General features: G+C 46.1%; 1 protein-coding gene across 1 annotated transcript in view; it reads left to right on the top strand.

The window, feature by feature from the left end:
- The window catches only part of HS3ST4 (heparan sulfate-glucosamine 3-sulfotransferase 4), a 327,521-nt gene that overhangs the window by 81,007 nt on the left and 226,827 nt on the right, over positions 1-19,687 (top strand). The gene's annotated exons all lie outside the window — the stretch shown is intronic.

The raw sequence follows: 19,687 nt of genomic DNA, 5'->3' as shown, positions 1-19,687 counted from the left end.
TGGGACAGCCTGTGGGGTGGGATAGCCCGTGGGGTGGGGCAGCCCGTGGGGTGGGGCAGCCTGTGGGGTGGGGCAGCCTGTGGGGTGGGGCAGCCTGTGGGGTGGGATAGCCTGTGGGGTGGGACAGCCCGTGGGGTGGGGCAGCCTGTGGGGTGGGTTAGCCCGTGGGGTGGGACAGCCTGTGGGGTGGGATAGCCTGTGGGGTGGGGCAGCCTGTGGGGTGGGGCAGCCCGTGGGGTGGGGCAGCCCGTGGGGTGGGATAGCCTGTGGGGTGGGGCAGCCTGTGGGGTGGGAGTCTGTGGGGTGGGATAGCCCGTGGGGTGGGATAGCCTGTGGGGTGGGACAGCCCGTGGGGTGGGGCAGCCCGTGGGGTGGGGCAGCCTGTGGGGTGGGGCAGCCTGTGGGGTGGGGCAGCCTGTGGGGTGGGGCAGCTGGCAGTCCCTCTTCTGAGCTCTGGCTCCTCTCGGGTCAGTGCGAGGTCAGAGCACCTGCCCTGTGGGTGGAGGATTCGGGAAGCTGCAGGCGGGGAGCCCTCCACCCAGTGCTCTCTGACACCAAGTACTCAGTCTGGGGATCCGGACAAGGGTCTGTACCACTGAGGTTGTTATTCCAGAGTGATTTGTGAATAATATACCGAAGGTGCCCAGGACACCTGGGGGATGTCTGCTTTTCGGTGTGTATCCATTAGACCTCATCCCTGACTTCGCATGGCCTCCCTGGACAGTGGGGTCTTGCTCCCGAAAGGACATTTTATTGCACGTGCACCAGGCAGGCGCTGCCTTGGAAGGGATGTTGTACAAGCGCCACAATACATGATTGTAAAGGTCACCGGTGTCCGTTTGTAAATTAATTTTCCCTTTCTTTAATGGTTCAGATCAAATTCTCCATTATATGAAGTTATTAAAGCGCACCCAGCTGCCCTGTGATTTCAGAGGCTGGGTCTGCCTGAGACACGTGCTCTCAGCAGCAGGGATGGGTGATCCCCTGCGAACACTAGCCCCCCGGGAGGACCTGCCTCTGACACGTGCAGAGGGAGCTGCCAGCTATTCCCGTCTGGAGACTTGCTAAATTAAAAGCAATTCAAACACTGCCGATTGGGGTTGAAACTCCGAGGGTGTTAAAAATGTCACATAAAATGTGAGCGTACCTATCGGAAAAGGGTAGTTTTCCTTCTAGAGATTGCTTAGGCAAAGCCATCTGATTTTCAGAAAGTGCAGTATCGTTCCACTAAGTAAATAGTTGCCAGGGCTTCAGTGCCTCGTCTCTATTTGAAAGAAATATCTTTCGGAAGAAGAAAAATACTGGGTATTTGGAGAACAGATGTTAACAACCGTGCCAGCATTGCCCACGTCTTAGATGGAAGGGAGAAGGATGTGTGTTGGAAACCAGAGTTGATTCACCTTGCAGATGGATTGGGCCTGCATGGAGATTAAAAAAGACACGCCCGGTGGCCACGCTGCTGGAGCTGAGTTGCAGTCGGCCACAGTGGGCATCCTTTGTGGACACTTTTGTCTCACCGGCCTCACCCCCTGTAGGAATTTGAGCCTGTAACCCCTTCCCTAAGCCTGTCCTCATCCTCAAACCACGGAGATGTGGCCCCAGGAGGCCACAGTGCTGGGCGGGGCACAGGCATCTTCAGAATAACACGTGTTCCTGGCGTGTCAGCTTCACATGACAGTCTGGGGGAACAATATATTCATATTAAGACAACAGAGTAGGTTAGAAAATGTGCATGATTTTCGTTCTTTTTCTTTTTTTAAGACAATATGAGACTTCCCAGGAATACCAAGCTCGCTAGTGGGGGAGCTGGTGTCTGCGTGTGCGGCTCATTCTCCTTGGTCCATGGCAGGGGCGGTTGGGAACGTTTGGGAAGGCACTGCCTAGTCCTGGGCTTAAGCCGGAAGTGGCCTTTGACGTTTGAAGTCAGGGCTCTTGGCTGCAGGTGACAGGAACCCAATTACTGCCTCAAGCCCAAGAGGGAAGTGATTGGCTCTCAAAACTGAAAAGTCAGAGGTTGGATGTGACTCCGCTCAGGTTCTCAAATATATATTAGCACAAGTCAGCCTCCATGAATAATCGATGTACCTTCTCTCTCTCTGTCCGTCTGTTATTTATGTATTGTCTATCTGTGGCTCCACATACCATCTCTTGTCTGTCTGTCTGTCAGTGTTGTCCTTATCTCGTCGTCGTCATCATCATCATCATCATCATCATCATCATTTCTGCTTTTCTCTATTTTTTCTTTATTCTCAGGCAGAATCTCACAGTGCGATAGCAATGCCAGGATTATCTTCTCTAGGCTGTTGTCAATCTCGATGGCCAAGTGTGCTGTTCTTGTCAGGTAATTCCATTAAGTTTGTCCTAAAATCCTTGGCCCTGTTTGGGCTACTTACTCACTTCTTAATGCGCTCATGACGTGGCCAGGAGATGGTGTATGCTGATTGGCCAGGTCATGTGGGGTTGAGGGTCAGTTCTACCTGAAATTCCTGGTCTGGGAGTGGGCACGTGAGTGTTTCCTTCTGGAAGAAGTTGAAATGACAACTACAAAAGATCTTATTTAGTGCTAGTTTCTCACTTTACTAATAAAAGAACACAGGGCCAAAGAGATTTATCGTGTTTTATTGTCTCATGAAAAGAAAATATGGGTAGGACTGGATTTTTAAAAGAAATTTTAAAATAGAAATATAACACATACAGGAATGTGCACAAGTGTTAAGTGTACAGTATGATGAACTGTCCCAAAAGGAATCACCATGTACCCACCACCCAGATCAGGAGACAGAACCCTCCGCGGCGTCCCCCACCAAGTCCCTCGCCATCGCCACCCGGGTCACCAGGACCATCTGACTTGTATTATACGCTCACTTTGCCTGTCTGAGGTTCCGTGCGTGGGCCATAAAGAGAACGGCTTTTGAGTCTGTTCTCATCAGCCCCACACTGTGCATCCTTTTCCCTTCCACGCAGTGTTCCCCGTGTGAGCTTGTGGAAAATACCGCATCCACCCACCGCTGGTGCCTGTGTGTGTGTGTGTGTGTGTGTGTGTGTGTGTGGTGGGCGGGGGGGGGGTGGGGGGGCTCTGGGGTTTAGGTATTACAAAGAGTAATACCCAATTCTTGAATGTTCCTTTGGGGGCGCATGTACACATTCCTGTTGAGAATATTCCAAATAGTGGAGTCTCTTGGTCATCACGTAGACAAATCTTCCCAGTTAGGTCATATTATAAGTTTTCTAACGGTTTGAAATCCCCGCAGTGCTGAGTTCAGGCTGCTCCCTGTCTTTGCCAGCACTGGGTGACATTGTAATTCTGAGCGTTTCTGGTGGTTATGGTGTATCCTGTTGGAGCTCTAATTTGCATTTCTCCTGATGATGAACAAGATTGAGCACTTTTTCGTGCGCTTTACTGAGCACGTGGTTATACTTTTCTGCGAGGTGCACCTTTGGCTCATTGCTTTTAATGGGTTTATATTTCAGTAAATATGTAAATATATATATATGTACATGTAGATATAGGTGTATATATAGGTACATAGATATAGATGTATATATATATATGTGTATATATACATATGTGTATGTATAAATATAGGTATTTATAAATATAGGTATATATAAATATATACACTGAGTGGCCAGATTATTATGACCACCTGACGTCTGTAGGCAACTTAGCTATAATTTCACGCTGAAGTTGCTAGAGGGCCAGACCATTATAAACGTCTGAATAGCACAACATACCTAAGTATCATTGCTGATCAAGTTCATCCTATCATGTTGATGGCGTATCCCAATGGAGGTGGCTTCTTCCAGCAAGACAATGCGCCATGCCACGGTGCTCGTATTGTGCAGGAGTGGTTTCAAGAACATGAGGGAGACTTTACCTTGCTTAGGTGGCCCCCACAATCACCAGTTCTCAATCCAATTGAGCATTTGTGGGACGAAGTTAAAAGAGCCATCAGGCAGCTGGTTCCACAACCATCAAATCTCACAGAACTGGACAGTGCTATTCATCAGGCATGGTGTCAGATTCCTCGCATCACCTTTCAACAACTCATGGAGTCAATGCCAAGAAGAATTGCTTCAGTATTGAAGGCAAAAGGTGGCCCAACGAAGTACTGATGGGGTGGTCACAATAATCTGGCCAGTCATAATAATCTGGCCACTCAGTGTGTGTGTGTGTGTGTGTATTTATATATAAATACACACACACATACACACACATACATATAATCTCACAGTCTGTGACATGCCTTTTTAGTTTCTTAAAGTTACATTTGTGAACAATTCTTGTTTTTAGATAGCCTAGTTTATCAATATCTTCTTTTTTATAGCGAGTGCTTTTTTCTTCCGCTTAAAAATTAAGACTTTATCTCAAATTTGTGAAGACATTCTCTCTGTCTTTTTCCTAAATGTTTGTGGCTTTATTTTCAAACTTAAATCCAAAATCCATATGTGATTGATTTTTTTTGAGTAAGGTGCGAAGTAGAAGCAAAGATCTGTTCTTTCTTTTCTTTTTTCCTGATGATATATCCAAATGACACCCAACCACTTTCCCTCCGCTGTAACATAATGTCACTTTTGTCACAACGGAAGTGATTGTGTATTTGTGGGTCTCTTCCTTTACTCTGTATTCGGATTTGCTGGACTGTTTGTCTATCCTTGAGCCAATTTCACACCATTTTAGTTCTTGTAGCTTCATAATAATTCTTGATATCTGAAGGTCTAAGCCCTTTGAGCTTGCTCTTTTTCTTCATGATTGTCGTGTCTACTCTCAGCCCTCTGACAGTCCATGTATATTTTAGAATCATCATGTCAATTTTTATAAAAGTAACTTACTGGATTTTGATTAGAATTACATCAGATCTGTAGCTTGATTTGTGGGACAATTGGCATGTTTATTTAATTGATCTTTTAACCTATGAATGTAGTATATCCTTACATTTATCAAGGCGACTTTCAATTTATCTTAATGCTTTCTAGTTTCTTGTGTAGAGATCTTGTCAGATTTAGTCCTAAGTAGTTGGTGATATTGAAAATGGTATATTTAAGAAATTCTCATTTCCTATTATTTGTTGCTAGCATATAGAAACACAATAGATTTTTTTTTGGAAAAATTTCCAAATCCACTTTTATTTCTAATAATTTGACTGTCTATTCTTTAGAGTATCTGTATATATAATCCAGTGAACTGTGGATAATAACAGTTTTATTTCCCTCTTACTAATCCTCTTATTTTATTTTTTTGTCTTATGGCACTTTATCTCTGATGTATTGTTGGATAACAGTGGGGAAAGCAAGCATCCTTGTTCTGTTTCTTACTTCAGAGGGGAAACTTTCAACATTTCAAGTTTAATTATGATAATTGCTTTAGTGTTTTAAAGTTGCTCCTTAGCAGATCAAGAACATTTTATTTTACCAATAATTTGCTTATAAATTATCATGAATGGGTATTATATGTTATCAAGTGATTTTTATACAGCTATTGGTATGAATTTTCCCTTGTTTGTTCTGTTAATGTGGTGAGTTACATTGATTGAGTTACAAAAATTATTGAGATGTATTATTACATTCTTTTTCTGATTGCATTTTGTAATTTTTACTTAGAATGTTTACATCTATGTATATTAGAGAGATAGCTCTGTAATTTTATTTTCTTGTACCAATGTCAGGTTTTGTTTGATGTTTGAGGTAATGCTGGTTTTAAAGAACTGTCTTTTAAACACCCGTAGGATTTGTAATGCTGGTTTTCTTTTTCACTCTTGATTGCAATTTAATGCAGTTTCTCCTTTTTTTGACCATCATGCTAGGTGTTTATCAATTTTGCATATTTTTTCAAAGAACTGACTTCTACTTCTTTGATTTTTTTCTGTTTTCATATTAACTTTGCCCTTGTATTTGTTGTTTCTTTTCTTCTCATTTTTAAAGTTTATTTGGCTCCTTTATTAATGTTTTTAGCTATATTGGTAGAAATTGTTTTCAGCCTTCCTTATTTTCTAGTAGGTGCATTTAAGGCTATAAATTTCCCTCTTTTTATGACTTTAGCTCCTTTCTGCCAGGTGCATTTTCATTAATATTTGGAGGAAAATATTTTATAATTTCCATGTTAATATGTCCTTTCCCCATGGTTATTAACACTTGTATTGCTTGGTTTCCAAACATTTTGGATTTTCTAGTTTTTCTTTTATTATTGATTTGTTGCTGAATTCTATTCTAGTCAAATAATATTCTTGGAACGACATTTGCTTGGACTTACTTTATGATCCAGGATATGGTAAATTTTAATAAACATCTAGAAGAGCTTGAAAATTTTGTGTGTTTATGTCTTTGTGTGTTATGCCAAGTGCAGTGTTATATATATGGTTCAATTAGGTACCTAAAAAATTCTGGATTTTGCTCTGCTTATTCGACCAGTTACAGTGAGTTACTGAAAGTGCGTTGAAGTTATTATGCTTGTGCATTTGCTTATTTTTTCTTTCAGTTATGTCAGTTTTGCCGGATACATTTACTGTTGTGCTGTTAGTTGCAGACATTTAGAATGTTTAGGTCCTCCAGGCAGTGTGACCATTCTATTAGGATGAAATGTTCTTTACCTTCAGTTACCTGTCTTGTCTTAAAGTCTCCCTATCTTATAATAGTATGGCTCCATCAGCTTTCTTTTCTTTAGTTTTTTGCAAGGTATAACTTTTCCAGCCCCTACTGTCAACTTTTATTTGTTCTTATATTTAACATCTTGTGTCTCATAAGATCAGCATATAGTTTTTGATGTTAATTCATCTGGACTATATTTAGTTTGGTGCATCTAGACTATATTTTAATACTGATATGTTGAAATTTTTATATAACAATTTAAACTATGTTTTATTTTCCCACTGTTTTATATGTCTTTTCTCCCTTACCTCTGTGTTTGCTTTCTTTTTGATTAGTTCAACATTGTGAAATTATTGCATTTACTCTGCTCTATCAGTATGTAGATCTTTTTTTAGGAGTTCCCTAGGGAATGAAATGTTAATCTTTGTATTGTTATTACCGAATACCTAATATCAACAAATTCACAGGTAATGCTAGGAATGTGGGGCATTTTGAGTTCTACCCTCCATAGCCTTTTATATTGTTGTTGCCGTACATTATAATTCTACAAGTGGTTCATAGTGTATTCTTTTGTACAGTCAGAGTTTCACTAAACTCATCTCATACTTAGACTTTCTTTAATCCTTTCTGCATTTCTCCTTTCTGCCTGGGACCATTTCCTCCATCCCAAATAGCCCTCATATTCTTCCCCTGGCCCAGGTCTGCTCCCAACGAATTCTCTTAGTTTTTTTTTCCATTCCAGATGTTTTTGCTTCATCTTCATTAGTGAAGAATGTTTTCTCTGAGGATAGAATTGTAGGTTGGTGGGTGTTTCTCTGCTCCAAAGATGAAATTGCATTTTTTTCTGGCCCCACTTAATGTTATTGAAAAGTTAGCTGCTCGTCTAATTTTGTGCCTTTGAAGACGTGTCTTTTTCTCCCTCGATGCTTTGAAAGTTTTTGTCCTCTCATTATAGCAGCTTATATATGAGGTGCTTTGCATGTATCCTTCTTGGGTGTGGTATCAATTCTTGAGGTCACACTTTGCTGTCATTACCCGTTTTGGAAAATTCGGAGCTATTATCTGTTTATATGTTGGTCTAGTCCCGTTCTCCCTGTTTTCTTTCGTGGGACTCAAATTCTCTATATGATAACCTTTCCCCAGGGTTTCATAGAGCTCTTTCCTACTCTTTCCTGTATTTCAGCTTTTTTTAAAATGACATTTTGTGCATCACTATGGGTATTTCTAGCCATGCATCTACAAGCTCTCGTTACCTCTGTCCAATCTGCTGCTTTACCTAGCTACCGAGTTCTTAATTTGAGTTTATTATAGATTTCAGCTCTAGAATTTCAGCTCAGTTCTTTTTTACACAGTTCGGTTGTTTGCTCAGATTCTGTAACTTCTCATCGTTTTTCAGTGAGCGTTTTAATCCGCGTTCAAAGTCTGAGTCTGACACCTCCAGGAGCCGGGTCCCTGGTGGTTTGCCCTTTTCCCCTCGATGCTACTCTTCGCTCTGCCCGGCGACTGCAGCTGGATGTGGGGCGTGGTCGATGTCAAAGTGTTGACGCTCTGGTGGTGCCGCTGCTCTTGGTGAGGATTCCCTGTGCCCGGGCAGGCAGTGGACAGATGGCTCTGAGCACCGTGGAGAGGGCTGACTCCAGGCTGCCTTGCGTTGTCTGTGTGCTCCTCAAGTTCTGGCTGACGTGGCAGTGCGGAACCCCGATTTATTTAACCCTCGCCTGCGCTCTTGCCTGAATCCCTGCTGGCTGCCAGGAAGCTCTCGGATGCTTTCACACAGAGGGACTTTGATATGTTATTGGCTGTTGTCGTTGCTCTTGCTGAGAATGTTGGTCCACTGCAAGCTGCTCCACATTAGAAGAAACTGGATGCTTAGAATTTGGTATTACGCTTAGGTTTCCTGTCTGGGGACTAACTGGGCTTGTCGTTATCAGTTCATTGTTGTCATTGAGCAACCAATGATGACATCACAAAAATGAATCACTGTCAATGCCACTTACTTAGCGTTTTGGGGTTGAAAGTTGTCAACCCCATTTATTCTCACGTTCTGTCTTCTCTGCAGCCATATAAAGAGAAAATCATTGTCCTCATTCCATAAATGCAGCAGCATCTTCCAGCAGCTCTTGGGTAGGTTAACATCACACAGGCAAAAAGTGCCCTGATTTGGACTCAAACAAAACTGTCTAGACCAGTGGTTCTCAACCTTGGCTGCACATTAGAATCACCTGGTAATATTTTTAAAATCCTGATTTCTGGGCCTTATCCCCCGGAAATTCTGTTTCTTTGTTATGGGGTGGGGCCACAACATTAGTAACAAAGAAACAGAATTTTCGGAGAATGAGGCCCAGAAATCAGGATTTTAAAAAGATTCCCAGGTGATTCTAATGTGCAGCCAAGGTTGAGAACCACTGGTCTAGACAGTGAATTTTTTGTTTGTTTGTTTGTTTGTTTTACTTCTTCCATATTAGTCTTCTTGAAAGAGGATTATAGATATGGGAAGATTCCCAAATGTTACTATTTATTTGTATCATTAATCTCAAGTCATATAATATATTAGAGGCCTGGTGCACCAATTTGTGTACAGGTGGAGTCCGGCTGGCTGCCCTGATTGGGGCTGATTGGGGGCAGGGCTGGGGGGGAGGGGCCAAGGGAGGTTGGTGGGGGGAATGGGGGACGGCAATTGGACCCTGATCAGGCCGGTTGGCTGCTGCAGTGTGTGTCATAGCAACTGGTCATTCTGCTCGTTCTGTCGTTCTGGTTGCTTGGCTTTTATATGTAGAGATGATTAGGATCTCGGACTGTGATGCCCAGAGACCTACATTCAAATTCAGAACCTCTGTTGATTGTGGTATAATTCTTTGTAAGTCACCTTTATAATCTTCTGTCTTTTCATCCTTAAAGTGTGATAATAGGTTGTACTTCCTCTCAGGTAAGTTGGGAATGGCAAAACAAGTCCTCACGAGGGCTTAGCCACCTTGCTGCCATCAGCAAGAGCTCCTGTTAGCCGCCATATTAATAATGATGACGATGTTGATGTTGTTGCGGACGCCTCTTGCCCATTCCCAGCATGCCCCGCGTTTTATGTCCTCCAAGCCGTCCCTGTAACATTCATGTCGCAGGTTCGCAGGGGCCTGTGGTGCTGCTCGTGGTGTTCAGAAAGCAGATGCCCGCGTTGCATTGCCAGGGACAACCGTGCTCTGTCGTAGTGCACAGAACTGTGAATAACAGCCGGGATCCTGGATTCTTGGAAAACAGAGTTACTCAGGCAGCCTTCCTTTATGCAAAGCTTGAGACACCACCGGCCCTAGAGGATGCTGACTGAAACAAGGGATTTCCTGTCTTGCCATCTTTCGGCTGTCGTCTGAAGGCCACGTCATTCTTGCTGGAGCAGCATCCATGGCTCCTCATATCCTGTTAATATCCTAGAAGTGTGGAGGCTGTGCCCATGCTGGATGGAAGGCCAGGTTTTGTGTATGTGTGTGTGTGTTTTTTTTAAATATAGTTTGATTTCAGAGAGGAAGGGAGAGGGAGAGAGAGATGGAAACATCAGTGATGAGAGAGAATCATTGATTGGCTGCCTCCTGCACGCCACCTCCTGGGGCTCGAGCATGCAAGCTGGGCATATGCCCTGACCGGGAATCAAACCATGACCTCCTGGATAGACGCTCAAACACTGAGCCATGCCAGCTGGGCAATGCCAGGTTTTTGATATAAGTACATAGTAAGCTTGGGGTGAAGGGATGGGGCGCACAGATCAGCCTGGTCTCCACTCCACAGAGGAACCAGTGATTCCATCATCAAGACCAAAGGAGAGAAAAAAGCCCTCATTCCAGGAAGGAAGACACATCCCAGCCACGTCTGAGAATGTAGAGGGCCGTGGGGGGGGGGGGTGCGCGAGGGGAGATGGGGAACCACAATGGCAGCGTTGGCATCCCTTCCGCACTTGGCCCAACGACCGTGGCCTTTGGGCCCCGGGCTGGGATGGGGAACCGGGGGTGGGTGGTGGCGGAAACTGCCCCTTTCTCAGGGGGGCCGAGGGCTGCCTCCCTCCTGGGGCCAGTGGCCAACCTCCTGCAGTCTCTCTCCCCGTCCCTCCCCCTGGCCGCTAGGTCCTGATTGGCCCAGCCCCAATTGGCCTGGTCTTGATTGGCCCTGATCACTGGCCAGGCCTAGGGACCCCACCTGTGCAAGAAATTCATGCACTGGCCCTCTAGTATTAATATATTACTATATCGATATATCTACGTTCATGCTGTCCTTTTAAATGAAATAATTATATCACAATAGCACTATGTAACATAATTCTTTTGATCCATTTTATATTATAAAATATTTAGAATGCTTTTATTTTTTATTATTAAAAACACATTCCCTCAAATATCTATCTAGGAGAAATCCCTGGAATTTGAGTTTCTGGGTCAAATATATGCCCAGTTTTACACCTTCAACTGTGACTTCCCAGTCTCTCTCTCTCTGCGATATCTGCCAGAGGTCTCTGAGAGCCCACTGTACCCTTTACTCTCTTAATGCTGTTTGATAACTGAAAAAGTTGTCATATTTTATACAGATGTCTTTGAATTCTCGTCAAAATGAATGTTTATTAGGAATTTACTTGGCCCTCCCTCCCTCGCACTACCTCCTTTTTTCTCTGATGGACATACCTTCCCTTTTCAGGTATCAAATGCAGTCATGTCAGCTGGAGTGTAGACGAGGCATCAGAGGAGAAAATGATGTTCCCCCGAAACTGTCCCCGAGACTTGTATTTACAGCGTGGAGTCTATCTTTCAGGATTTGCCAGTGGTTCTTAAACTTTCGTGGCATCAGAATGTGGTGAAGGCTTGTTGAAGCACAGGTTCTGAGCGCCATGCCTGAAGTTTATGCTTCAGGGGGTTTGCGGTGAGGCCGAGAGCTTGCCTTTTGGACGAGTTCCCAGGTGGCACTGACTCTGCTGGCCTGGGACGCGGTGTAGAAGTGCTGTTACGTATGCACACGGACGCAAGGCATCCACGCTGCTCGTAAGGGGCTGTTCTGCCCACTCTGTCCCCGACATGCTCCTGTGGCCCTGACCCACACTGGGGTGCCCTGAGGTGCATCTTACTCCGTCGTGTTGGTGCACCCTGATTTGAGACACTTAAGTGGTGACATCTTTTTATTGTTATGGTAGTGATGCATCGGGAATCCTTGCTTCTCTCTGAGTACTGTTTTGTGCAGAGCTTTCTGTAAGACAGTTGCTAGAAGCAGGTTGTTGGTAAGTGGGCATGCACACGAAAAATGGACGTATTTCATTGCTCCCCGGAGAGATCGTATAGAGTTTACCTCTGCTTAGAGGGGGAGGAGTCTGTTCCTTATGCTCTGGCCGGAGACAGCGCGTGATCCCACTTTGCCAGTCAGTGTGTCTCTCATTTTAGTATAATTTTTTATTTGCAATGTTACTTTACATGTTTATTGACCATTAATGTATTTTTCTTTTGGACATCATCTTTGCTCACTTTTTATTTTAATTGTTTATAAAAGCTAATTATTTAATCATAGTCTTTATAATACAGGTTGCAAATATTTTTCCAATCTCTCTATACTTTTATTTGCTTTTTTTGATGTAGAGAAAAAATTAAATCACCTTGTAATTTATATAAGGCATATTCTACAACTTTTCTTTCATGTTTCTTTCCTCTTTGATTTTATGTTTAGACAGACTTTTTCCATTTGATATCATTTGTTTATTTATTCATTCAACACATGCTTTTGCTTAGCTCCTACGTACCAGGAGCCCCCCAGGGCACTGGGATAAACAGTTTAAAATCCTGTTCTCACAGAGCTCGCATTTTAGTGTGAAGAGACAGACAGTGAGCAAAACAATACAGAGCTGATATCCTATCTTAGAAGCTGACTAGTGCTATGGGGATAAGTGAAGGGGAGAAGGATGATATGAATATTTACTTAGTTTTTCTTCCTTTTATTTTTATAATTTCATTTTTCAATTTTTATTTTTTTATTCACTTACAAATTATCTTGTTGTAAGGCTTGAGGTGTGGTTTAAATCTTTATATTATCTAAATTTTTTTATTGAATATGTGGTTCCTTTCCTACCTATCTGAAATATCAACTTTAGGGACCATTAAATACTTATATGTTTGTGTCTGTTTTCTTTTTATTCTGGCCCATTGATATACCTCAGTTATGATCTCAGGAACAATTTTTTTATTGTTCTTTTATTTTGTATTTTGTATTTTATTGCCCAATACTACATCTTCCTCCTCCTCTTCCTCCTCTTCTTTCATCAATATTGTGGAGGCTTTTCTGATCTACTTTACTTCCTGATAAGTTTTAGAATCATGGTGTCAGATTTCAAATACAATCACGTTGCGATTTCAGTTAAATTTAGTAAGTGACGTCAAACTTGTGGATCAGTGTTTAAGGATTTACATCGAGGCAGTGTTGTCCCGTGTGAGAACGTACAGCGGTGTGCTCTGTGCTCAATCAGGGCGCGTGCACCGCCCTGTGAAGTTGGTCTACGTCATGGTTATTGTGACCGTCACGATCATGTGTTAGGCATTTAAACTGGGTATGACTGCCGCCTGGGGAAGCTGGTCGTTGGAATTGTGTGTGTAATGATTGAATTACAGAGTCTGGCCTGGCCGCTGACTGAACCACGGTGGTCAGTTTGCAGGGAGCCTCCTGGTTACTGGGTAGTAGAGTGGGACCCACAATAGCGATACAGGGGCCTCTTCCTGTCCGGTGTGTATATAATTGCTCCACTTACATTTGCACATCACCCATGCTGTCCAGAACGAGGGTAACCAAAAAGCGAGATGACTTCCTTGTCTGGTTTTGACTTTCAGGAGGGTCCCTGTGACTATCGTGCTTGGTGGGCTGCCAGCGAGCACCGCTGTCCCCGGCTATGCGCCTGCGGGCTCCGAGCCCAGGAGAGGGTGGATGTTCTCAGCATTTGACTCCTGTCCTTTGCTGCCTTTATGATACACTTTCCCCACAAATGAAGTTTTCATTTTTATTTATTTTCTTAAAATATTTTTTTCTCGATTTCAATGGAGAAGAGAGAGAGAGAGAGAAACATCAATGATGAGAGAGAATCATCGCATCGATCGGTTGCCTCCTGCATTCCCCCCACTGGGGATCGAGCCCACAACACGGGCATGTGCCCTGACGAGGAATCGAACTGTGACCTCCTGGTTCATAGGTCGACACTCAACCACTGAGCCACGCCAGCTGGGCGAGGTTTCCGGTTTTACATTCATCTGCGTTTTCTGGGAGCCCTCACAGACGTTCCTGCATGAAAGGTGATGAGGGCTTGGTCTGCTCGGCCAGCGTCTGGGAGAGGATCGGTGTTGAGACCACGAGTAGGCGGTCCCTGCTGACAACTGCTTGTCACGGACGGAACGGCCCCCCTTCTTCGTTGCTTCAGCTTCTCCTGCTGAGGCGGAGGCGGGCACCACTTCACTTCCTGTGCCTCTGCATTTGACGGGAGTCCCTGCTCTCAGGTGGAGCTGAAGTACCAAGAAGGCTCGACGTTGTTTATTTTCATGTTTTCCTTTGGTGAACAGTGAGCCCTTCCATTCTGTACTTTAGCCTCTCTCTGCCCGTCACTTCCAGCTCTGCTTTACGGGCTCCATATGCAAGTGACTAACTATTGCAGGCCTCAGTTTCCCTGCCGTGGGATGCCTGTGGAGTCCGCCTGCTCTGTGTGGCGAGAGGACTCCCGGCGGGACTCTGTCACTGGTGTGTCCCATCGTCTCATGTCTTCCTCAGGATCCAGGGGCTTTTCCTTCAGCTCAACAACAGTGTGCAAACCGCTGTGGAGTCATCACTACGTGGTTTATTCCTTTCCTTTCCTTTCATTGAGAAAGAGCTCCTTCAGTTCGTTTGGCTTAACACAGTGTTGAAATGTCCTGTCTTGTCAGCGCAGATCGTCAGTGCTTTAATTCTATGCATTACTATTTCTTTCCTTGAATTAATTCCTTCCCTCTCTCTGCTTTCTCCTTATTTTCCCTCAGCAAGTTGCCTTATGATTTCCTCTTATTTTACAGGCTCTGTTTTCTATGATTTCCTTGAGAGTGAAAAGCAGATGGTCTCTAAAATTTCCCAAGCAATTTTTTTTTTTTTTGGAAAATCTGATCCTTCTCTCTGATTGTATGTTCTGTTTAAATCCTGCGCCAACGTTACACGTTCTATTCAAAGCCTGCTGTGGAGGTGGAGGTGGCGTTTGTGGTTCCTGTTAAGTTCTTCCTCCAACGTGGACAGCCATGCTCCGGCTGGTTATCTGCCTCGGAGCTGCCCGGCATTTTCCTGGAGTTCTGTTCTGGGCACCCTTGTGCCCTGGGGATCCTTGTCTCCAGTCTTGTAAGGTTGTTGCTGGATGAAGTGAGATAATGTACTTAGTGTCACTCATTGGCTAACACTTGATATTAGCACTTCATAGTTCAGTGGTCGGCAAACTGTGGCTGGAGAGCCACACGCGGTCCTTTGGCCCCTTGAGTGTGGCCATGAAGTTTCAATCGCACTGTACGTGTGCGCCCGCACATGGTATTTTGTAGAAGAGCCACACTCAAGGGGCCGCAGTTTGCTGACCACTGTCATAGTTCATGGTTGTTACAGTACTAGAGGCCTGGTGCACAGATTTGTGCACCTGTGGGGTCCCTCAGCTTGGCCTGAACCTTCTCGCAATCCAGAACCCCCAGGGGATGTCAGAGAGCTGGTTTCTGCCCAATTCCGGCAGGCCCGGTCCAGACAGGAGGGAGCCCAATCCTGTTCGTTGAGCGTCTGTCCCCTGGTGGTCATTGTGCGTCATAGTGACTGGTCCCTTAGGCTTTTTTATATAGAGATCTTTTCAAGCTGGAGAGGAGGGTGACTGTGGTTGGCATCAAAAGATCAAGGCGACCACAGCCCGAGGAGGGGTGAATGGGGCTTTTAGGGCCCGAGCAGTCCTGTCAGCTCTGGGATCATGATTATCTTGGTGGATGCTCCATGAGCTTCAAGACATGTGTTGTGGGCAGGGGATTTGTGTTTATCACCTGGGGCCTGTTGGCTGATTGTGTTCAGATCTTTGGTGTCTTGGCTGATCTTTCTGATTAGGGGTTCCGTCATTTGCTGAGACTGGGTGTTAATAATGTTCTGAGTCTCACTGTGGACTTGTCTGTTTCTTTCCTTAGCACGTGGTGTTTGCTTCAGTTTTCCAGGCTCTGTTGTCTGGTGAGGACACATTTAGGATCTTTGGCCCACTCATTCTCATATTTCTAATATAGTACCAGCGTATAATGCAGGCTCTCAGTAAATATCCCTAAATGACTCAGCAAGTTAAAATGAAGTAAAAAAGTAAGCGATAGGAAATACTTCACTTTTTCAAGTTGTGAATTCCCCCTGGTTGTGTAAGTTATGCATCCTATAGTTTTCAATTAAATCTTACTATAGTTCCTCATTTATGTTTTTAGTGTTGATTCAAAATTGTTAAATTTGGGAAGGAGCAAAACTTCGCAGAAGTATGGACTTTCGAGTGAGACGGTCTGATTTTAAATGCCCTCTGCGTGACACACAGGTAATTTCTCCTCTTTAATTTTCAGCTTCTCAGCTGGAAAATGAACCTGATGGCAGCCTGTCAGCTAGGAAACTGGGCGACAAGGGAAACCACAACGAAATCAGTTTCTTTAACACCAAATTTCAGAAGCAGCTCATTGCAGGTGTGGCCTGGTACCCAGTGCAGAGCGGCTTGGCCGCCTGGGCATGGGGCTGCCTGTTAGCTAAGCTCAGTCTCCCGCAGTGCCAGCTCCCTCAGAGTGGCCTCCCTCGCAGAGGCCAGGTGGCGGCCATTGTTCCGGACATTGTTCCGGACATCACGGTGCTCATCCCTCTGCACACTTTTCACGGAAAGAACAGGTACCTCGCTGGGCAGCTCCTGTAGGAGCTTGCTCCCCAGACGAACCCCCCACTTTCTCTTGCTTCTTATTGGCCTTCACTGGACCATGTGACCTTCCCGAGCCCATCACCAGGACGAGGAAAGTGGAGCTCAGGGTGGTCTCAGCGTGGAGCCACTCGGCGGAGAAAGGGTCTGTGGGTCTAAGTGGCAGGATGCAGGAGGCAGACAGTGCGTCTGCCATAGTTGCCAGGATTTCAGAGTCGCTATGAGAATTAGAGGTAATATTCAAGGGTACCTCTCGTGGTGCCTCGCATTATTCCTCACAGGTCCAATAACTTCTGATAGGAGAATGATGCTGATTATTTGCAGAGTTTGGTAATACAGTATCAGCAACTGTCTCTAGAAAGTTCTTGGAAAGACAATAAGTTGAGCCTTAAATGTGTTTTATCAAAAGTGACACTAACTTCTGAGGTCCAGGGGGCCTCACAACGATGATCTCTCTGTCCGTGGGCCAGCCCCCCTCACCGTCCTCTGCGTGGTCTGGGTGAGATCCTGCATCTGTTCATCTGGTCCAGCTCCCCCCCCCCCCTCCCCCCCCAGCAGCTTCAGAGGCTGCACAGCAGCTAGGAAGCTGTCACATGCAATGGAGTGACCTACACGTGTTCTTGGGGCCACTTCTCACAGCCTCCCGGTGCTGCTGCTGCTGCTGCTGCTGCTGCGAGGATGGGCTTTGAGAAGCTGGGTCTGCAGGGCAGGAACAAACTGCAGGTGGCAAAGACCCCCGGTAATCTGATACCTACACCCCTCGTCTCACCTCCTGTAGTGGTCGTGCCCCAGCCGTCACCACACGCTGCCCTTGCCGATGGCACAGGCATTGGCATTCGCTGACCCTCTTATATGTTCTCCCTGCTCTCTGCCCTCTCCTGCAAGTCTCTGGGCGCCCAGCCGGCCCCAGGCCTCTGCTGGGGAGGCGAAGCTGGTGAGGCTGGGGCTTCAGGGAGCCCCTCCGTGCTTGCAGCCCGTTCAGGGTGCTAGGAACCCTACAGCGTGTTCTTGGGGTCATCTCTAAAGTTTGAAATATATTTTTATTTCCATTTGCCCCAAGCGTGTGAGAGGCTAATGGAAGCCTCAGCCCCATGAGCTGCCTCCATGCCCAGGGCCTTCACGCGGTCAGCGGGCTTCCTCCTACCTACTCAGCCGGCCCCTGACAAGCAGTCCCACCTCCAGCCTTGGCCCGCTCCAGCCCCCAGCACCCACTGCTCCCTGAATTACTAGGCTAGTGTTTTCCATAGCCATTCCCCAATGTCCCCTTTTTATAAAAAAAATACTTGTAGGGCGTCCTGGAAGGAAATTCATAGATAATACGACCCATTCACATGCCTGATTAAAATAATCAATGTGAGCTAATTGTAATATGAAGGAGAAATGAAAATGAAAGGAATCGCTCTAAAATAATGCACATACCAGTATGTAAAAGCTCCATCAGGACAACAGCAAAAGGCTAAACATGCACCTGGGACCTGCCCTGCCCCCACCCGCTGTGCCTTCAGGGCTGGAAACCATTCTCAAGACCAAGGTTGTCTCCTACTCCTGTTTCAGCACCTTCTGAGGGCCTCCTCCCTGCAGCGCCTTTCCCACTGTCCTGCCTTCCACAGTCCTCGGAGCAGCTCCGACGGTGGCCCTCAGCCCACCCCTCCGCAGCACCCGCTGACAGCTGACTGCCCCACAGGCGGTCCCTCCCTTTGTCATCTGTGCCTCTGACGTTCGTCCCGACTTGTGGTTTGCCCTGGCTGCACCACATCGCTCCTGCTGATGTCCGATCTGATTAGTATTATTAATCATTTATGTCCCAAGTTAGAGACTGTGGCAGAATCCCAGGGCTTCGGGCCGAGATAAGGCTGACGTGTCCCTGTGATGCTGAGGCTGGAACAGGAAGGGAGGGAAGTGGAGGCAGGGGGCCAGTGCAGGGAACCCGCGGTGCCCACTCAGCTGCCTCGTCCACAGCTGCCTCTCTCCCTGACCTCAGTTTCCGCATCTGTAAAGTCAGGTGAGTAGCATCACGTTCCACCTGGCTGGTGAGAGAATGAAAAGGAGATGCTTGTGAAGCACCTGCGAGGGGATTGATTGGCACCCGGAAGTGCTCGCTGAGGGGGCTGTGGTTTCAGAACAGCCGCACCCCAGCCTCCTCGGCAGCGTGTACAGCCCTTGGCAGGCTTTCCGTCAAGGCGAGGCAGTAAACATTTGGGGATTTGCTGTCGTACAGTGTCTGTTGCGGTTGCTCAGCTCAGCACTGTAGCAGGAAAGAAGCCATAGACAATAATGCAAATGAATGGGTGTGTCTATGTTCTAATAAAACTTTATTGACAAATCAGGCCTCAGGCTGGACTTTGCCCAGGGGGTAGTTGGCCACTCCTGTTCCAGAGGATGGGCTAACAGGATGGTGTGTACCCCGGAGAGGGCTGGACCACAGAGCCGTTAAAGCCTGGGCTGCGTCCATATGTCTTTACATTTCTTTTCAGAAAAATAAGATCATATTTTGCAATCTGTTCTGTGCCCTGTTTTCTCTTTATCCACACAGAGAGGGTGTGTGTTGGGTAAATAAATGTATTTATGCAAGCTCATTTCTGTTGCCTACGCTAGTAATTTATTATACATGGATGCACCATCACTCATTTGGCCATTCCTCTGTTGGTGGAGATATGGATGCGCTTTTGCTTATTGTGGTTTGTAATTATATATTTGCGATGCTATTTACTTAATATATTTCTCCCATCAGACTGCACGGGGTGTGAAGGTGGGAGTGGTGTGCGCTGCTCAGTCCGTGCTGGAGGTGGGGAGTCATAAGCCCTCACCCGCCACTCCCCGCCCACTGCGTGGCCAGCCGACTTCTCCCCACCAGTGTCCTCACCAGCAAATGTGGGTCCAGGCGGGGCGGGGAGGGACACACGTCTGGGTGACGGTGAGAGGCTGGACCCTGCAGAGCTGGTGCTCCACCGGGCAGTGTCCCAGGGTGGCAGCCTCTTCCTCGGCTCCTGTGTCACTTATTCTCAAGGGGAGAACGTGCCCTGTCCCCTGAGAGGTGGCAGCTCCATGCCAAGAGCTCCGAGTACGCAGAGCTGCTCTAAGGATCGGAAGCCTTGAGGAAGAGGGACAGTTACAGCCGGAGGGAGGAGACACCACCAGGGGGTCCGCATTCAGCACTATGCGACACACAGAGGCCCCAATCCCGTGTGCGATGGT

Source organism: Myotis yumanensis, unplaced genomic scaffold (genome assembly GCF_028538775.1).
Source record: "Myotis yumanensis isolate MYYU_CA2020_CCGP unplaced genomic scaffold, mMyoYum1.0.hap1 SCAF_4, whole genome shotgun sequence".
In the NCBI taxonomy this organism is placed as follows: Eukaryota; Metazoa; Chordata; class Mammalia; order Chiroptera; family Vespertilionidae; genus Myotis; species Myotis yumanensis.
The sequence above is the reverse complement of the archived record's forward strand: the minus strand, read 5'-3'. Positions and strand labels throughout refer to the sequence as shown.